Genomic DNA, 17,999 nt, shown 5'->3' with positions numbered 1-17,999 from the left:
GAAAGTTTGTGAACAGTGGATCTAGTTTGCAGAACGCTTAGAATCAGGATATTTGGAGCTGTGAGCGGAGAGATATTGCAATCTGATGATGGACATGTCTAGAAACCAATTTGGACCCGTGCAATGCACTTCAAAGATCAGTCCTCCGGGAACCCTTGCTCTACCCGTATGCAATTGGTTTCTTCACCAAAGTTCGAGCTTATTGAGTCATCTTTCTTTTGGAATTGATCTTGTGTCATTTGAAGTTGTGGGCTAAGAGTTTCGGGAAGCGGAAGACAAGCATGTCTGATCGGGTTCCAAGAGATGCGCATGTACCAAGTGTGTTAGACTAAAGAGTAACAAGTGTTGTATTTCTTGCTTAGCATCATGAAGCAACATTGAAGGAACCCTGATATGATCACATATAGAGGTTTAGCTTTATCTTATTTTGAATTTGAGTATTTGATTTGTTTTTCTTGTTGCTTTTTCCTAATTACTGCTTGTTTTTGTTTGTTTTATGCTTTTAGATCTCTTGGTTACCAACTCATCTGCTTATTAGACTTGAATTAAGATAATTCCTTATAGTCTTGGTGTCTAGAATCTCTCCATTTGGATTGACCCTCAAGTGCTACAGCACAAGAGGTTAATTGACCTTAGTAGGCTAAAAACCTACTATCAATTTGGCGCCATTGTCAATTGGGGATTTTCTAGCATTAAGACTTTGGATCTTCTTGAGATAAAGTCATTTTCTTTTGTTTTCATTATGTTAATGTATATCATTAAGAGCATGCATGCATCTCTTTGAGATGCTGAATTTTCTATTTTTCATTGTCACTAACTTGTCTTCCTTGATTCTCTTGAGCTTTGAAAGGTACCAAATTCACAAGAAGAGAAATGGAAAGACAAGTTCTGTTGAGCTGTTGGAGATGGACGTCCACAAGAGTATTCTTCAAATTTCAAAACCCCAACAAAAGCCACAACTTCAAGCTCTGCCTCTAGTACTGACCTAAGCTCCAAAGAAAAAGCCAACAATTGGAAGCTGTGACACTCCTTGTTATGGAAAGAGGTATCGTATCCACCCTCCTTCAATTGAAGTTGAGGCCTATGAGATCAAATCAAGCTTGGTTAGGTTGATTCAAGACTCTAAGTTCTTGAGGTTAGGAATGGAGAACCCATATGATCATTTGGACTCCTTTGAGATGTTGTGTGACACATTTAGGACTGGAGGAGTGCCCCAAGACAGTATCAAGCTCATCTTGTTTCCATTTTCACTTGGAGAAAAGGCAAGCAAATGGGAGAGAGCATTACCATCCTTTTTGGTCAATTCTTGGGATGATTGCAAGATGATCTTCCTCCATAGGTTTTATCCCATACAAAAGAGCGTCCAAGCTAGGTAAGACATCTTGGGCTTCAAACAAAGAATCCATGAGACCTTTGATGAAGCATGGGAGAGACTTAAAGGCTACACTAGAGATTGTCTTCATCATGGGTTCCAACAAGAAGCTTTCCCTAATTAGTATCTTCTATTGGGGAGTTGATAGAGACCATAAATGGACATTGGATGTAGCTAGCAATGGGCGTTTTGCAAACCTTACTATAGAACAAGGAGAGCTACTTGTTGAGAATTCGGCCAAGAGTAATGAAAGATACAAAGAGCTTGATATTGAAGATTTTCAAGATGGTCAAGGTGAGGTGGAGCTTTGTTTTCAGCAAGAATCTGTTCCACAAGGGCAAGCTGCTTCAAAGCCTCAAGAAGTGGAGCTGAACAGCATGTTCCAACAACTTCTAAAGGGACAAGATGAGATCACAACAAGAGAAAAGAGTTTCTACAATGATCTCCAAAAAAAATAGAGAGTTTAACCTCTCAAGTGAATCACATGGAGATCAAAAATCATGAAGCTGCTATAAAGGAGATAGAACGCCTACTATATATTCCACAAGAAGACATTGCTTTTAGAGGTCTTTCTTCACAAGCCAATGAGGACATTGAGCAACTCAGTGGGGAGGTGACCCCTGAAACTGAAGTTTTTGCTATAAAAGACGTCCATGGAGCTTCTAAAGACAAAGTTCAGATTGTTGCTGAAGAGAAGGCCAAGCAAAAGCTCAAGAAAGAAGAAAAACCTATTGAGCCGCCAGCCTATGTGACTCCAAGTCTCTGTGATGAAATATGTGGGGACTTGTGGAATGAAAGAGAAGGATCAGCCTTTTGATGCTTGTGATAAAAAGTAAGAACACCAAAGAGAGCTTGATTTTGAGTTCATTGATGGTGAGAAGTTCTTTAGTGATGATGAGGATTGCTTGGAATCTCTATCTCCTACACCAAGTGAGAAGGAGATCAGCAGCAACAAAGGCAATGGTTCAGGGTCTCAAGACAAGAACCCAACAAACACCAAACAATTCACTCTTGGGTCCTCTTCGCAAGTCTTAACTCTCACTCCATGGAAGTTTGATGGTGGAGTTGTCGATATAGACCTGTTGCTTGCGCCGAAGAAATATCGATCAAACTATCGACCTGTGTCACCTCGATATGGTATAAAAGATCTGAATTTCTTGAGATACCGAGGTGCTAATGCTCGATATTCTGGTCGATAATTTGAACCCATAGCACCGAAGAAATATCGACCAGAATATCGACATTTAGTAGGTCGATCTGAATGTAGCGGCTCCATGATTTCCAATGCTCAAAGGGATGGTTCAAGCACAATCAGAGACCCACCCACATCCCTCTCCAACACTTAATATCTAAAGGTACCACTCCAAACCTTGTACATAGCATTTTGCATCTTTCTTTTGATTTTTTCATCTTCTTTTCTGTTTATCCTCTTTATAATGCTTTTATAACACAAGGGATTGTGTTATTTAAGTGTGGGGGAGGGGTTTAGTGTTACTAATCATGTTTTCTTTGATCTTATTTTCCATTTTGAGTCTTGAGTCTCATTTAGCATTCATCTAAGTGCATATAAAAACCAAAAAAAAATTGAAAGATCTGAAAAATTTTCAAAAAAAAAAAACAAATGTTCATGTAGCTGCATTCACATTTTAGGATTGAGTCTAGCTTGCATCATATAGGTTGCATCTTGCTGGGAGTAATGATAGTTTTTTCTTGAGAGTACATCACTTTATGAATTTGGACCAAATATGCTTGTGAAATGATTTCTGCGCTTGCAAAGCTTGAAATGATCTGAATCTGAGAAGCAAGTTTGAATTGAACTCAACTCTAATAAGTGAAAACCTTGAACTTGACTTGAAACTATCATTTGGTGCATTGTTTGAATAAGCTTGTGGATACCAATATACATATTTGAACTAGAATCTTGTTTTTACCATCCTCTTCCTTAGCTCAAATAGCTGAATCTGCATAATAGATCAGTTTTCCTCACCCTGAATCTATCCTTCTTTCAAGCCAATTGTTTGTGTGTGATTGAGAGGCCACCTTGGACCAAACTTAGCAGAAACTGTTAGGTTTAGAGCGACAAGGGCAAGTCTCATTGAGTGGTAAGTTCCATCATCAAGGAACTGAGAGATTTGGCGAGAACTAAGTGTCGGGAATACTTGTTGGTGAGTGGAAAAAGAAGAGATGAGTGTAAACAAAAGGAGAGTGGTGAGAACTAGGGGATAGAAAAAGAAAAGAAATCAGTCTTGGAAATTTTCAGTCAAAGAAAGTGAACTCTAGTGTTTTGGAAAGAAAGAGTCAAGCCTCTAAGTGAAAGAAAAAGAAAAGAAGCCAAAGAGCTCAAATGTTCTAAGAAAGAAAGAAAAAGAGGCTAGAGGTTACAAAAGAAAGTGAAAAAGAGCTGTGTAAAGTTTGAACTCCAAGACTTGTGTATGAAAAGGAAAAGAGAATCCCCTAGTGAGAGAAGAATGAGTGTGAAAAGTAAGCAAGTGAGGAAACTTTGAGTAGAGCGTGGGGTGGGATGAGTCCTTGCCTTTGTATGCATAGGTTGCCTTTTACCTTTAGCATTCTGCCAAAGTTTGGTCATTCATAGAGAGATCTTTTTGCTGCATTGAACCCACTCAGGCATTGATGAGATCATTTTAGTCTCATAACCTCACCCTAGCCAAACTCTGTTTGTTTAAACAATGCATCATTTGATCCACTTGGTAAAAAGCTTAATGAATGTTAAAAAGTTGAGGAATAGGAGAACTTGTGGAGATTACTGTTGAGTTGATACACCAAAGTATGGTTTTGCATTGCATATTGAGCATGAACTTGAATTCTCTTAGTGGTCACTTCTCTCAAAGGAAATATGAACTCCCAATGCACTCAACTGGCCTCTCTCTTTCATTTGATCCTTTTTGCTTGAGGACAAGCAAAGGACAAGTGTGGGGAGTTGATATATTCATAATTTGCATACTTAGGATTGCATTTTTGGTCCAAATATTGAGTCTCATGCATACATATAGGTAGTTTTCAATACTGTTGTCCTTATAGTTGGTTTAGGATAGGAAATGCATTATGTCCTATAGAGTCTTGCATTTTGGAGTGTTTACAGGTCATTTGGAGCAAAAAAAGAGCATTTGGGACAGAAGCCGTGGAGAGACCCTCGTGTGAATGCATCAAAACCGGACAAGTGGATAGAAGCCGACAATCCCTCTACTTCATCACCTTATAAGGAGGACTTTTATTGCGATTCAGCCTCCGGTGTCTTCTTCAAGATTCTAAACCCAAAATTTCGAGGTGACCCATGGTCGATATTTTCCAACCTCAAACGCCGAAATAATATCGACCAAAATATCGAGATATGGCACGTCGATATTTCTCTCGATCCAGTCCGAGTTTTTGGGATTTTTTGGGAAAATATCCTGCTTGTTAAGGGTTGGCTCATGAAGAAAACCCTTGGTATAAATATTTTTGAGAAATTAGGGATTAGGTTAAGATTTATTCTCTCTTTTCTCTTTGCCGCTGTTGTGAAAACCTAGATTTTGTTAAGAGATATCTCAAGGATTTAATCAATCTAAAGTTGTTTCTTATCATCTTCTCTCCTTATCTTTGCTTCTAATCATGTTTAACATCACCTCTTGAAAAAGATTAGGTGTGTTAAGCATGATTAGTGAGTATTGTTTTAAGCTTCTAGGTGTGTAGATTAGGGTGCTTAGATGTTTGACTTATGATGTTTAGGTTCTAGATTTTCATTTCCTTTCCTTAGTTAGCTGCTCTTAATGCTAGATCTTTGATAATCACTCTGATCTAGAGCTTAGGCATTTCTCCACCCACAAGGTGTTTGATGAAATGCCTGAATGAGCTAACTCAAGGGTTTATGCCTTCTTCATCATGGGAATGATTGTTAAATGCATGAATGACATATTAGAAATGTTTCTTAATGCTCATTGATTCATATTTCACAAATGATTATTCGGTTTGAAAATGGATTAGTGTAGAGGTTAATGCCTTCATGAGAGGATTAATCTAGATTAGAGTTCTAAGTTAATTGGAATTTGAGATCATGTGATGCTTGCTTTATCTTTCTGTATAAGATTCAGTCTTTCTTAGCTCTTATTTTGATGCACAATGAGGCTGTCTGGTCATTTTAAACCTGGAACATTATGCTTGTTGATTGCTTATTCATCTAATGGGAATTAGTCTTGATTTGGTAATTAACAAAGGGATTTTTGTCATGAGAATGAATTAATCTGATTTGGAAGTCTAGACTAAAGAATTGAAAGTGTTGCATTGTTTGCTTAGCATCATGAATTCACATTGAAAGCACCCTGATCAATAATCACATCTAGAGGTTTAGCTTTATCTTATTTTTGAATTTGAGTCTTTGTTTTGTTTATCTTGTTGCTTGTTCTTAATTACTGCTTGTCTTTGTTTGTTATATGTTTTAGATCACTTAATCACCAACCTGTTTCATTAGACTTGGATTAAGAATTGATCCTCATAGTCTTAGTGTCTAGAATATCTCCATTTGGATTGATACCTCAAGTGCTACAATGACATGAGTAGTTGAGGAATTGATCAAGGATTGAAAAATTCCTGCTATCAAGTATGTGAATCTTGAGTGTCATGATCAAAGACTTGGACAACGATCTTAATGACAGCAAAAATCAATCCTATAACAACACATTGGAGCTGTGGGAAGAAGTATGAAAGGTTGCTGACAAGACCAAGGAGCTTGATTCTAATTTAGATAGAGTTGTTTATGCTCTTGATGAAGTTGAAGAGAAAGTTGAAAAACTATCTAAAGATCATAAGGAGAATGATCCAAATACTGAAGACCCTGATATGTAGACAAAGGACATGCCTGATGACCCTTGGATACAATAATATAACACTGGAGAAGAGGAGAATGAAGAATCAAGCATGGTCGGTCAAGGAGAGACCACCGCGGGCGCGCAAGTCTCACCCGTAGCCAAGCTTGATTCCATCGTGGCTGTGCAGCTCTCATCCACGGAGGACATCTGTTTCACAAGTCCTAAGCCTTTTTATCCCCTTATTAAAAGCTGGTCAACTGGAAATTGACCCCTTGTGACCAGATCTCAGTTATTTGATCAACCTGTCTTCTCAATTACTGCACGAGCCTCAAAAAAGAGAGAATAATCAGCCACTTATGGACCATGCAACATGGTTATTTCTGAAGATGAATAGTATGGTTTCTTTGTTGAGGAAGCAAACCCTGGAGACCTGATATACTCATAAAATGCATCATTTAGCTTGCATATTTTAATCCAAATCATGTCTTATTTCATGTATTTTAGGTCTTTAGACATTGTTTTAGGACTTAGGAGTTTGCATTAGGTCCAAGTGAGTCTTTGCATGGTCTGGAGTGTTAAACAAGTGCTTTTGGAGCTTATTGGAGTGGAGAAAGTGAACCAGATGAAGAAATGGTGTTTAAATGATCAAAAATGGTGAGAAAAGGCAATTTGGAGCTTCTCGGAAAATCATTGTACTGCAGGTCGATGTTTCTTGGCTAAAATCCATACCGCAGGCAGGATCTCTCGGCCAAAACGCGTACCGCCTGTTTAAGTCTCGGCCAAAAATCTCCAGTGCAAATAAATTTCAAAGCTTGCGTTACCGAAAGGTCGTCTTCCCGGCCGATTCAGCTTCCGGGGTCTTCAGCAAAGATCTAGATAAATGAGTCAAGATTCCAGAACAGGTACAATCAATGCATTTGGAGCAGCGAGATGAAATATATGGCCATCAGAAAATAAACCTGTATCGCATTCATTCCGGAGCAACCCGATACACCTCAAAGATGTTGTTACCGGAAAGCCTTACCTTTCGATCTGGCTTCCGGGATTTTCATGAAAGTTTGTGAACAGTGGATCTAGTTTGCAGAACGCTTATAATCAGGATATTTGGAGCTGTGAGCGGAGAGATATTGCAATCTGATGATGGACATGTCTAGAAACCAATTTGGACCCGTGCAATGCACTTCAAAGATCAGTCCTCCGGGAACCCTTGCTCTACCCGTATGCAATTGGTTTCTTCACCAAAGTTCGAGCTTATTGAGTCATCTTTCTTTTGGAATTGATCTTGTGTCATTTGAAGTTGTGGGCTAAGAGTTTCGGGAAGCGGAAGACAAGCATGTCTGATCGGGTTCCAAGAGATGCGCATGTACCAAGTGTGTTAGACTAAAGAGTAACAAGTGTTGTATTGCTTGCTTAGCATCATGAAGCAACATTGAAGGAACCCTGATATGATCACATATAGAGGTTTAGCTTTATCTTATTTAGAATTTGAGTATTTGATTTGTTTTTCTTGTTGCTTTTTCCTAATTACTGCTTGTTTTTGTTTGTTTTATGCTTTTAGATCTCTTGGTTACCAACTCATCTGCTTATTAGACTTGAATTAAGATAATTCCTTATAGTCTTGTTGTCTAGAATCTCTCCATTTGGATTGACCCTCAAGTGCTACAGCACAAGAGGTTAATTGACCTTAGTAGGCTAAAAACCTACTATCAATTTGGCGCCATTGTCAATTGGGGATTTTCTAGCATTAAGACTTTGGATCTTCTTGAGATAAAGTCATTTTCTTTTGTTTTCATTATGTTAATGTATATCATTAAGAGCATGCATCTCTTTGAGATGCTGAATTTTCTATTTTTCATTGTCACTAACTTGTCTTCCTTGATTCTCTTGAGCTTTGAAAGGTACCAAATTCACAAGAAGAGAAATGGAAAGACAAGTTCTGTTGAGCTGTTGGAGATGGACGTCCACAAGAGTATTCTTCAAATTTCAAAACCCCAACAAAAGCCACAACTTCAAGCTCTGCCTCTAGTACTGACCTAAGCTCCAAAGAAAAAGCCAACAATTGGAAGCTGTGACACTCCTTGTTATGGAAAGAGGTATCGTATCCACCCTCCTTCAATTGAAGTTGAGGCCTATGAGATCAAATCAAGCTTGGTTAGGTTGATTCAAGACTCTAAGTTCTTGAGGTTAGGAATGGAGAACCCATATGATCATTTGGACTCCTTTCCATTTTCACTTGGAGAAAAGGCAAGCAAATGGGAGAGAGCATTACCATCCTTTTTGGTCAATTCTTGGGATGATTGCAAGATGATCTTCCTCCGTAGGTTTTATCCCATACAAAAGAGTGTCCAAGCTAGGTAAGACATCTTGGGCTTCAAACAAAGAATCCATGAGACCTTTGATGAAGCATGGGAGAGACTTAAAGGCTACACTAGAGATTGTCTTCATCATGGGTTCGAACAAGAAGCTTTCCCTAATTAGTATCTTCTATTGGGGAGTTGATAGAGACCATAAATGGACATTGGATGTAGCTAGCAATGGGCGTTTTGCAAACCTTACTATAGAACAAGGAGAGCTACTTGTTGAGAATTTGGCCAAGAGTAATGAAAGATACAAAGAACTTGATATTGAAGATTTTCAAGATGGTCAAGGTGAGGTGGAGCTTTGTTTTCAGCAAGAATCTGTTCCACAAGGGCAAGCTGCTTCAAAGCCTCAAGAAGTGGAGCTGAACAGCATGTTCCAACAACTTCTAAAGGGACAAGATGAGATCACAACAAGAGAAAAGAGTTTCTACAATGATCTCCAAAAAAAATAGAGAGTTTAACCTCTCAAGTGAATCACATGGAGATCAAAAATCATGAAGCTGCTATAAAGGAGATAGAACGCCTACTATATATTCCACAAGAAGACATTGCTTTTAGAGGTCTTTCTTCACAAGCCAATGAGGACATTGAGCAACTCAGTGGGGAGGTGACCCCTGGAACTGAAGTTTTTGCTATAAAAGACGTCCATGGAGCTTCTAAAGACAAATTTCAGATTGTTGCTGAAGAGAAGGCCAAGCAAAAGCTCAAGAAAGAAGAAAAACCTATTGAGCCGCCAGCCTATGTGACTCCAAGTCTCTGTGATGAAATATGTGGGGACTTGTGGAATGAAAGAGAAGGATCAGCCTTTTGATGCTTGTGAGAAAAAGTAAGAACACCAAAGAGAGCTTGATTTTGAGTTCATTGATGGTGAGAAGTTCTTTAGTGATGATGAGGATTGCTTGGAATCTCTATCTCCTACACCAATTGAGAAGGAGATCAGAAGCAACAAATGCAATGGTTCAGGGTCTCAAGACAAGAACCCAACAAGCACCAAACCATTCACTCTTGGGTCCTCTTCGCAAGTCTTAACTCTCACTCCATGGAAGTTTGATGGTGGAGTTATGGAATACAATTTCCAACGCAATGAAGGATCAAAACCTTTTGCTAAGGTCAGGGCCATCCTCACACAAGAGCTCATAGACTAAGGGTCATCTGGTGTTCAAGAGCTGATGAACAAGGCCATCACACCTGAGTTCATGGACAAAGGTTCTGAAAAATCAGACTTAGTGACTTAAAACAAAGTGCTCTTGGGAGACACCCAAAGCTTATCCTTTATATAAATCTTTTTAATATTTTCTTTTATGTTTTTGGAATGTTTTGATGGGTTTGTTAAGTGCTCTAAGGTCTCAAAAGCTGTTTATACTTATGATGAGGACATCTACCGTGAAGAGGAACGAAACTGAAGAGGAAGCCGAGCAAGACATTACAATGCTTGTCATGAGAGAGGCTCCTCAAACAAGAGCAAGGACTAGAGCAGCTTAGGAAGCATTTGATAAGGCAGTCTGGAGCTTATTACAACAAATGGAGCCCTACAGCCATACATCAAGGATCTTCGATGAGCAACAAGTCAAGAAGGGGACCGAGCCAATACTTGTGCAAGAGAGTGACCATAGCTTCGTGTTTCACCCACCAACTTTGCCCCTCAAGGAGATAGAATCCGAGCAAGCACTAAAGGGCCTTCAAGTGAACATGGCCGAGCCTCAAGAACCAACTAACACAAGCCCCACAATGAGCCAAGCCTTAGTCTGTGTGGAGCCCAACCAAGACAACTCCAAGAATCCATCAAGAGCCCACAACAGCCTCAAGACCTCTCACACTCCGCATTGGCCCTACATCGCTCCACATAAGGAAACTTGTGTCTTTTCCATATCACCGGCTTAAGGGATGCACCGAGACACTTTTAAAGACAAGGTGAGTATTTCAATTTGAATTTCTAACAAGTTTCCTTGTTTTTTTTGCAGGCTTTGTCTTTTAGTCCTTTTATTTTTAGTTTTTAGAAACAATTGTCCTAGAATAGAGAAATGTCTTTAATCTTTTAAGAGTCTGTCGTTTTATTCTTTTCTTTTTGAGTTTTGAGTCGAACCCTAGAAGGTTCACAGCTGAGGGACTATTAATAAAGTCCCACACGCAGCTTTGTACGAACACAACCTTTTTTATATTAATAAAGATCGAACTTTCTTCAAGAACTTGTCTCTTGAGCTTTACCGAGATACTTAAGCTTGTGAGGATTCCCCTTGCTTAGTGTTTCACCAGACTTATCACGGTATTACCATCCCTGTGTGGCGTTTATTCACTCCATCTCTCGTTTCACTTTCCATCTCATTACTTTGTGAAGATAAGGAGAGCCCTTCGGCCAATTATCTTTGCCTCATCTCGATCCATCTCCATATCATCATCTCTTAGTGCATACAAGGCGAGCCCATCGGCCAATTGTTGCACTCCATCTCACTACTCTTGTAGCCTTACCCCTGGTGCCTACATCATCTGGTATCAGAGCCGAAAGGTTCCACACCAGGTTTATTCCTTCCATACCTTTCGGATCTATCATTTTACACTTAGTTCTTTCTGCTCAAAAAAAAAATATATATACACCTATCATCATTCCTTGTTAGCTTTGAAGTCTTGACATCTTTGTTACATCGTTTAGATTAATCTAGTTAGCCTCATATCGTCATGTTGCTTAGTTGCTTGCGGCTAGTTGTTAGATGTAAGAAAAGAGAAAACCCTAGTATCTAAAAAGGAAAGTTTGCATTTCTTTTTTTTCTGTCGGATTGTTTTTGTTTAAAGTCAAAAAAACAAAAAAAGCTAGTTAACCGCAGTAGCTACCTTCGTTTACAATACACTTGGTATTTTTATTCCTTGTTGTTTTTGATCAAGTTTCAGGGTAACTAAGATGGCTGAGCAAACCGAACCAAACCAAACCAATCACTGAGGCCCTCGCTGCCTTAACGGCACAACTCACTACTACGAGTGATAGGATGGCACGCATGGAGCAACAGCAGCAACAACCCCAACGGCGAGAACCCATCCGCAATATCCCTCCAAATGGACAACAAGATGGAGGACCTGAGCTCGGAGAAAACCAAAATGCACCTCCACTGCGGGTGAGGGATCCTGTGCACCGAGGCCGCGTTCAAGAAGTGGAAGCACCAAGGATTAACAGCATTGACCCAAAACTAACGGCTCCCACCTTCGCCGGCCGAATCAATCCTGAGGCCTACTTAGATTGGGAAGCACGGCTCGAGCATATCTTCGAATGCTACGAGTACAATGACCAAAAGAAAGTCACCTTTGCAGCAGCTCAACTCACGGAGAACGCCCTCTCTTGGTGGGATCGTGAGGTGGCCGATAGAAGACGGCACCGACACGGCCAGATCACTAGTTGGGATGAAATGAAGTACTAGCTCCGCAAGAGGTATGTACCACCATATTTTTACCGTGAAATGCTAAAAAGGTTTAGAAAACTTGTGCAGGGAAACAAGACCATGGAGGAATATTTTGAGGAGTTTGAACAACTCAAGAACATGCTAGAGACCGAGATACCTGAATAGGATCTCATGGCTCAGTTTCTAGATGGCCTTCAAAACCGTATCTCTCGCAAGATTGATATGCAGCCGTATCATGACCTCCAAAAGCTCTTGCATTTAGCAATACACGCTGAACAACATGTCAAGAGCAAACCAGCCGCCAATAGACCTAGACCGCAATGGAACTCCAACGCACCAAAGCCCTATGACAAAGGCAAAGCGATTGAAGTGGAATCCTGGGTTTAAGAAGCAAGCGCCTGAGCCGTCTAAGACTAATCGGCCTAATCAAGGTAAGCTCCCTAATAACCCATCTAGAACCCGTGACATTACTTGTTTTATATGTCAGGGCAGGGGTCACTACGCAAAGGAGTGTCCAAACCAGAGAATCATGATCCTCAATGCTGATGGAGGATACGAATCACAAGAGGAACAAGAAGAAGAGATCATTGAGACGGATGAAGAGGTCAACTATCCAGAGACCGGCGAGCTCCTAGTGACACGCCGTATTCTTAGCACCATGATCGAGCCAAACGACACCATGCAACGTGAAAGCATCTTTCATACAAGATGCACCGTAGGAGGCAAGGTATAGATGAAGGATCTTGTACTAATGTTGCGAGCAAATATAAATTGAGAAGCTAGGTTTGCCTAAGAAGAAGCATCCGAGACCGTATAAACTAAGGTGGCTAGACGACAGCACCGAGCTCAAGGTGGCCGAACAAGTCACCGTGCATTTCAACATTGGCAAATATCATGACCAAGTGTTGTGTGACGTGCTTCCGATGCAAGCTGGGCATCTCCTGCTGGGGAGACCATGGCAGTTTGACAAAGAAACTACCCACAATGGCCGCACTAATCAGTACTCATTCGTTCATGACAAGCGAAAGCACACGTTGGCCCCTCTTAGTCCCTCCGAAGTACATGAGCTTCAAGTTAAGATGGCTAAAGACCCCGAGGTAAGTAAAACTAACCTATACATTACTCCAACTGTTGTTAATAAAGCTTTACTTTCTCAACAAAATGTGCTACTAATGATCTTCAAAGAAAGCTTGTTCTCAGGAAACGAAACCCCTGAGTTACCTGTAGAGATCAACAGCTTGTTAGACAAGTTTCAGGATGTATTTCCCGAAGAGATGCCACCAGGATTACCACCCCTCCAAGGCATTGAACATCAGATAGACTTGGTCCCTGGAGCAGCTTTACCGAACAGGCCAGCCTATCGCATGAACCCAGGAGAGGTTAAAGAATTGGAGTCTCAAGTTCAAGACCTGATGGCCAAGGGATACATTAGAGAAAGTCTGAGCCCCTGTGTCCTGCCTGTATTGTTAGTTCCCAAGAAAGATGGGACATGGCGCATGTGTGTAGATTGTCGGGCAATCAACAACATCACCATCAAATACCGACATCCTATACCCAGGCTTGACGACATGTTAGATGAACTCAGCGGCTCTACAGTGTTCTCTAAGGTGGATTTGAGAAGTGGATATCATCAGGTCCGTATGAAGGAAGGAGATGAGTGGAAGACCGCTTTTAAGACCAAACAAGGTCTATACGAGTGGTTAGTAATGCCATTCGGCCTCACCAACGCCCCTAGCACCTTCATGAGGCTTATGAACCATGTTCTAAGAGCCTTCGTCAGTAAGTTTGTGGTGGTCTATTTCGATGATATTTTGGTTTATAGCAAAAGTTTATCAGATCATGTTATGCACCTTGAGTTAGTTCTAGAGGCTCTTCGACAAGAAAGTCTTTATGCAAACCTCAAGAAGTGCATCTTCTGCACTGATCATCTTGTTTTCCTAGGTTTTGTTATTAGTTCGCAGGGATTACAGGTTGATCAAGAAAAGATACGAGCCATAGAAGAATGGCCTACGCCAACGAGCATCGGCCATGTAAGGAGCTTTCATGGCCTAGCAAGCTTCTATCGCCGATTTGTGAAGGATTTCAGCTCCATAGCCACACCTCTTACCGCGGTTATCAAGAAAAATGTATCTTTTAAGTGGGGAGCTGAGCAAGAAAATGCGTTCAAGAAGCTCAAAGATAGCTTGACTAAGGCATCGGTGCTAGCTCTACCCGACTTCAACAAAACTTTCGAAGTGGAGTGTGATGCCTCTGGAATTGGCATTGGAGCCGTACTCACGCAGGGAGGTCGACCTATAGCGTTCTTTAGTAAGAAGTTGAATGGGGCAACTCTCAATTATCCCACCTACGACAAAGAACTATACGCCCTAGTTCGATCCTTGGAAGTGTGGCAACATTACTTGCTCGCCAAAGAGTTTGTTATTCACACGGATCATGAAACTCTAAAGCACCTAGGGGGACAAACTGCACTTAAGAGAAGACATGCCCGATGGTTAGAGTTCATAGAAGCTTTCCCTTACGTAATAAAGTACAAGAAGGGAAAGGAGAACATTCTGGCTGATGCCTTATCAAGGAGATACGCTCTTGTAACTACAATGGAGGCCAAGGTCCTTGGGTTTGAGCACATCAAAGGACAATATTGGGTGGATCCCGACTTTGGTAGCACCTACATGGAGTGTGAAAAAGGAGTATTCGGACCTTTTTATAGACCTGATGATTTTTTGTTTAGAGATAAACGCCTTTGTATTCCAAAGGGTTCCATGCGCGAGCTTATCATAAGGAAAGCACACGGAGGCAGCCTCATGGGCCACTTTGGCTGAGATAAAACGTTAGCCATCATCATGGAGCACTTCATTTGGCCACACCTTAGGCGAGATGTCAAAAGATTTTGTGCCAAATTCATCACATGCCTTAAGGCTAAATCCAGGTTACATCTACACGGCTTATATTTACCTTTATCAATTCCTAACGCCCCTTGGGAGGATCTCTCTATGGATTTTGTACTAGGACTCCCCAAGTCAAGAACAAAGACTCTATCTTTGTTGTGGTGGACCGATTTTCGAAGATGGCACACTTCATTCCTTGTGCCAAGACTAGTGATGCCACACAAATAGCTGATTTGTTTTTCAAAGAAGTGGTGAGGCTTCATGGACTACCGCGGACTATTGTCTTTGATCGAGACACCAAATTCCTCAGCAACTTTTGGAAGACATTGTGGAAAAAGTTAGGCACCAAACTACTCTTTTCCACCACCTGCCACCCACAAACAGACGGCCAAACCGAGGTTGTAAACCGTACGCTCTCTACTTTACTTAGAGCTACGGTTGGTAAAAACTTAAGAAACTGGCTTGATTGTTTACCTTTTATAGAGTTTGCTTATAACCGTGCTACTCACTCTACTTCCAAGTTTTCTTCTTTTGAAATAGCATACGGGTTCAACCCACTCACACCACTAGATCTCACCACATTACCACCGGGAGCGTATGCCGATCAAGATGCTGAAAGCCGAGCACAACACATTAAGAAGCTCCACCAAAAGGCCAAGGAAAATATCGAAAGAAAGAATGAGCTTACCAAGAAAAGATTTGACAAGCATCGCAAGGAAATGATCTTTGAACCAGGAGAATGGGTTTGGCTGCACCTACGCAAGGAGAGGTTTCCAAACCAGCGCAGCTCTAAGCTAGCCCCAAGAGGAGACGGTCCATTCAAAGTGTTAGAGCGCATTAACAACAATGCCTACCGTTTGGAGCTTCCAGGTGAGTTTAATGTATCTAGAAGCTTTAACTTTACTAACCTGGCTCCTTTCAATGCAGATGAACCAGTTCTGAGGTCAGAACCTTCTCAAGAGGGAGGGAATGATGAGGACATCTACCGTGAAGAGGAAGAAACTGAAGAGGAAGCCGAGCAAGACATTACAATGCCTGTCATGAGAGAGGCTCCTCAAACAAGATCAAGGACTAGAGCAGCTCGGGAAGCATTTGATAAGGCAGTCCGAAGCTTATTACAACAAATGGAGCCCTACAGCCATACATCAAGGATCTTCGATGAGCAACAAGTCAAGAAGGGGACCGAGCCAATACTTGTGACCCACCAACTTTGCCCCTCAAGGAGATAGAATCCGAGCAAGCACTAAAGGGCCTTCAAGTGAACATGGCCGAGCCTCAAGAACCAACTAACACAAGCCCCACAATGAGCCAAGCCTTAGTCTGTGTGGAGCCCAACCAAGACAACTCCAAGAATCCATCAAGAGCCCACAACAGCCTCAAGACCTCTCACACTCCGCATTGGCCCTACATCGCTCCACATAAGGAAACTTGTGTCTTTTCCATATCACCGGCTTAAAGGATGCACCGAGACACTTTTAAAGACAAGGTGAGTATTTCAATTTGAATTTCTAACGAGTTTCCTTGTTTTTTTTGCAGGCTTTGTCTTTTAGTCCTTTTATTTTTAGTTTTTAGAAACAATTGTCCTAGAATAGAGAAATGTCTTTAATCTTTTAAGAGTCTGTCGTTTTATTCTTTTCTTTTTGAGTTTTGAGTCGAACCCTAGAAGGTTCACAGCTGACGGACTATTAATAAAGTCCCACACGCAGCTTTGTACGAACACAACCTTTTTTATATTAATAAAGATCGAACTTTCTTCAAGAACTTGTCTCTTGAGCTTTACCGAGATACTTAAGCTTGTGAGGATACCCCTTGCTTAGTGTTTCACCAGACTTATCACGGTATTACCATCCCTGTGTGGCGTTTATTCACTCCATCTCTCGTTTCACTTTCCATCTCATTACTTTGTGAAGATAAGGAGAGCCCTTCGGCCAATTATCTTTGCCTCATCTCGATCCATCTCCACATCATCATCTCTTAGTGCATACAAGGCGAGCCCATCGGCCAATTGTTGCACTCCATCTCACTGCTCTTGTAGCCTCACCCCTGGTGCCTACATCAGCTTAGAGGCTTCAAGAAATGGCCATAAAAAGGAGCTAGAAGAGATGGCTGTCTGTTTGGAGTGATCATGCTCAGCACCTCAGTATGAACCCCTCGGCTAAGGGGAGGCCGAGGTGGGTTTACGAAGCAAAGGGTCAAGACCTTGGTGTGATGCCTCATGGTGGAGCACACCGAGGCCTTCATGTGTTTAAACCCAGAAACAGACCACCCTCCGCCTAACTACCTCTGCATGGCTATGCCGAGGTACCCTTGCACGCCCATGAACAAAAATGACCACTTGGAAGATTGGTTCCAACGAGAGGGTTCAAAGTAGCAGACATTCCCTCAATGGTCAACGCCTCCATTCCATCAAAAACAAGTCTAGTAACACTCCAAACTCTTTGTACATATGCATCTAGTTCTTAATTTTTCATTTTGCATTTTTCTTGCTTTTGCTTTTCACTCCTCTCTTATGCTTTTATATCACAAGGGACTGTGTTATTTAAGTGTGGGAGAGGGGTTTAGTGTTTACTAATCATGTTTTCTTTGATCTTATTTTATCTTTTGCATCTTGAGTCTCATTTGATCATGCATATCATTTAAGTGCATAGAAAAAACCAAAAAAATTGAAAATTTTAACACAAAAAAATGTTCATGTAGCTGCATTCACATGTTAAGGTTGAGTCTAGAGTTGCATAATCATATAGGTTTGCATCATTTGCATGGGAGTAATGATAGATTTCTTTGAGAGAGCATCATCTTAAGAGTTTAGTTCATGGTCCTAGTTATTAGTTCTTTGATGCTTGCAAGTGATGAAATGTGTAACAATGTTTGGACCTTGATTAAGCAAGCTTTGAATTGAATTCAGCCTTAGCAAGTGGAACCCTTAATCTGATTTTGAATTATCTTGTGATGCTTGTTTAATGAACCTGTGGATACTTATACATATTTGAGCTAGAAACCCATTTTTACCAATCTTTTCCTTAGCTCAAAGAGCTGATTCCATACTTTGGATCAGTTTCCACACCCTGAACCTTCCTTCAAGCCAAACGTTTGTGAGTGTTGAGAGTCCACCTTGGATTAAACTTAGCAGAAGGTTTTAGGTTTAGAGCGACAAGGGTAAGCCTTATGGTGTTTAGTTCCATCATCAAGGAACT

General features: G+C 41.0%; 2 non-coding genes across 2 annotated transcripts; both read right to left on the bottom strand.

Moving 5' to 3' along the window:
- Positions 1–1,365: 1,365 nt before the first annotated feature.
- Positions 1,366–1,471, bottom strand: LOC112085085. Its single transcript, XR_002898698.1, has one exon. It is a non-coding gene; the product is annotated as a small nucleolar RNA R71 (small nucleolar RNA).
- A 7,050-nt stretch (positions 1,472–8,521) lies between these two features.
- On the bottom strand, positions 8,522–8,627 carry LOC112085084. The gene has a single exon (XR_002898697.1). It is a non-coding gene; the product is annotated as a small nucleolar RNA R71 (small nucleolar RNA).
- Positions 8,628–17,999: the final 9,372 nt, after the last annotated feature.

Source organism: Eutrema salsugineum, unplaced genomic scaffold, assembly GCF_000478725.1.
Source record: "Eutrema salsugineum unplaced genomic scaffold, Eutsalg1_0 scaffold_31, whole genome shotgun sequence".
Classification (NCBI taxonomy): Eukaryota; Viridiplantae; Streptophyta; class Magnoliopsida; order Brassicales; family Brassicaceae; genus Eutrema; species Eutrema salsugineum.
Note: the sequence above shows the minus strand (reverse complement) of the source record. Positions and strands in the feature narration are given on the sequence as shown.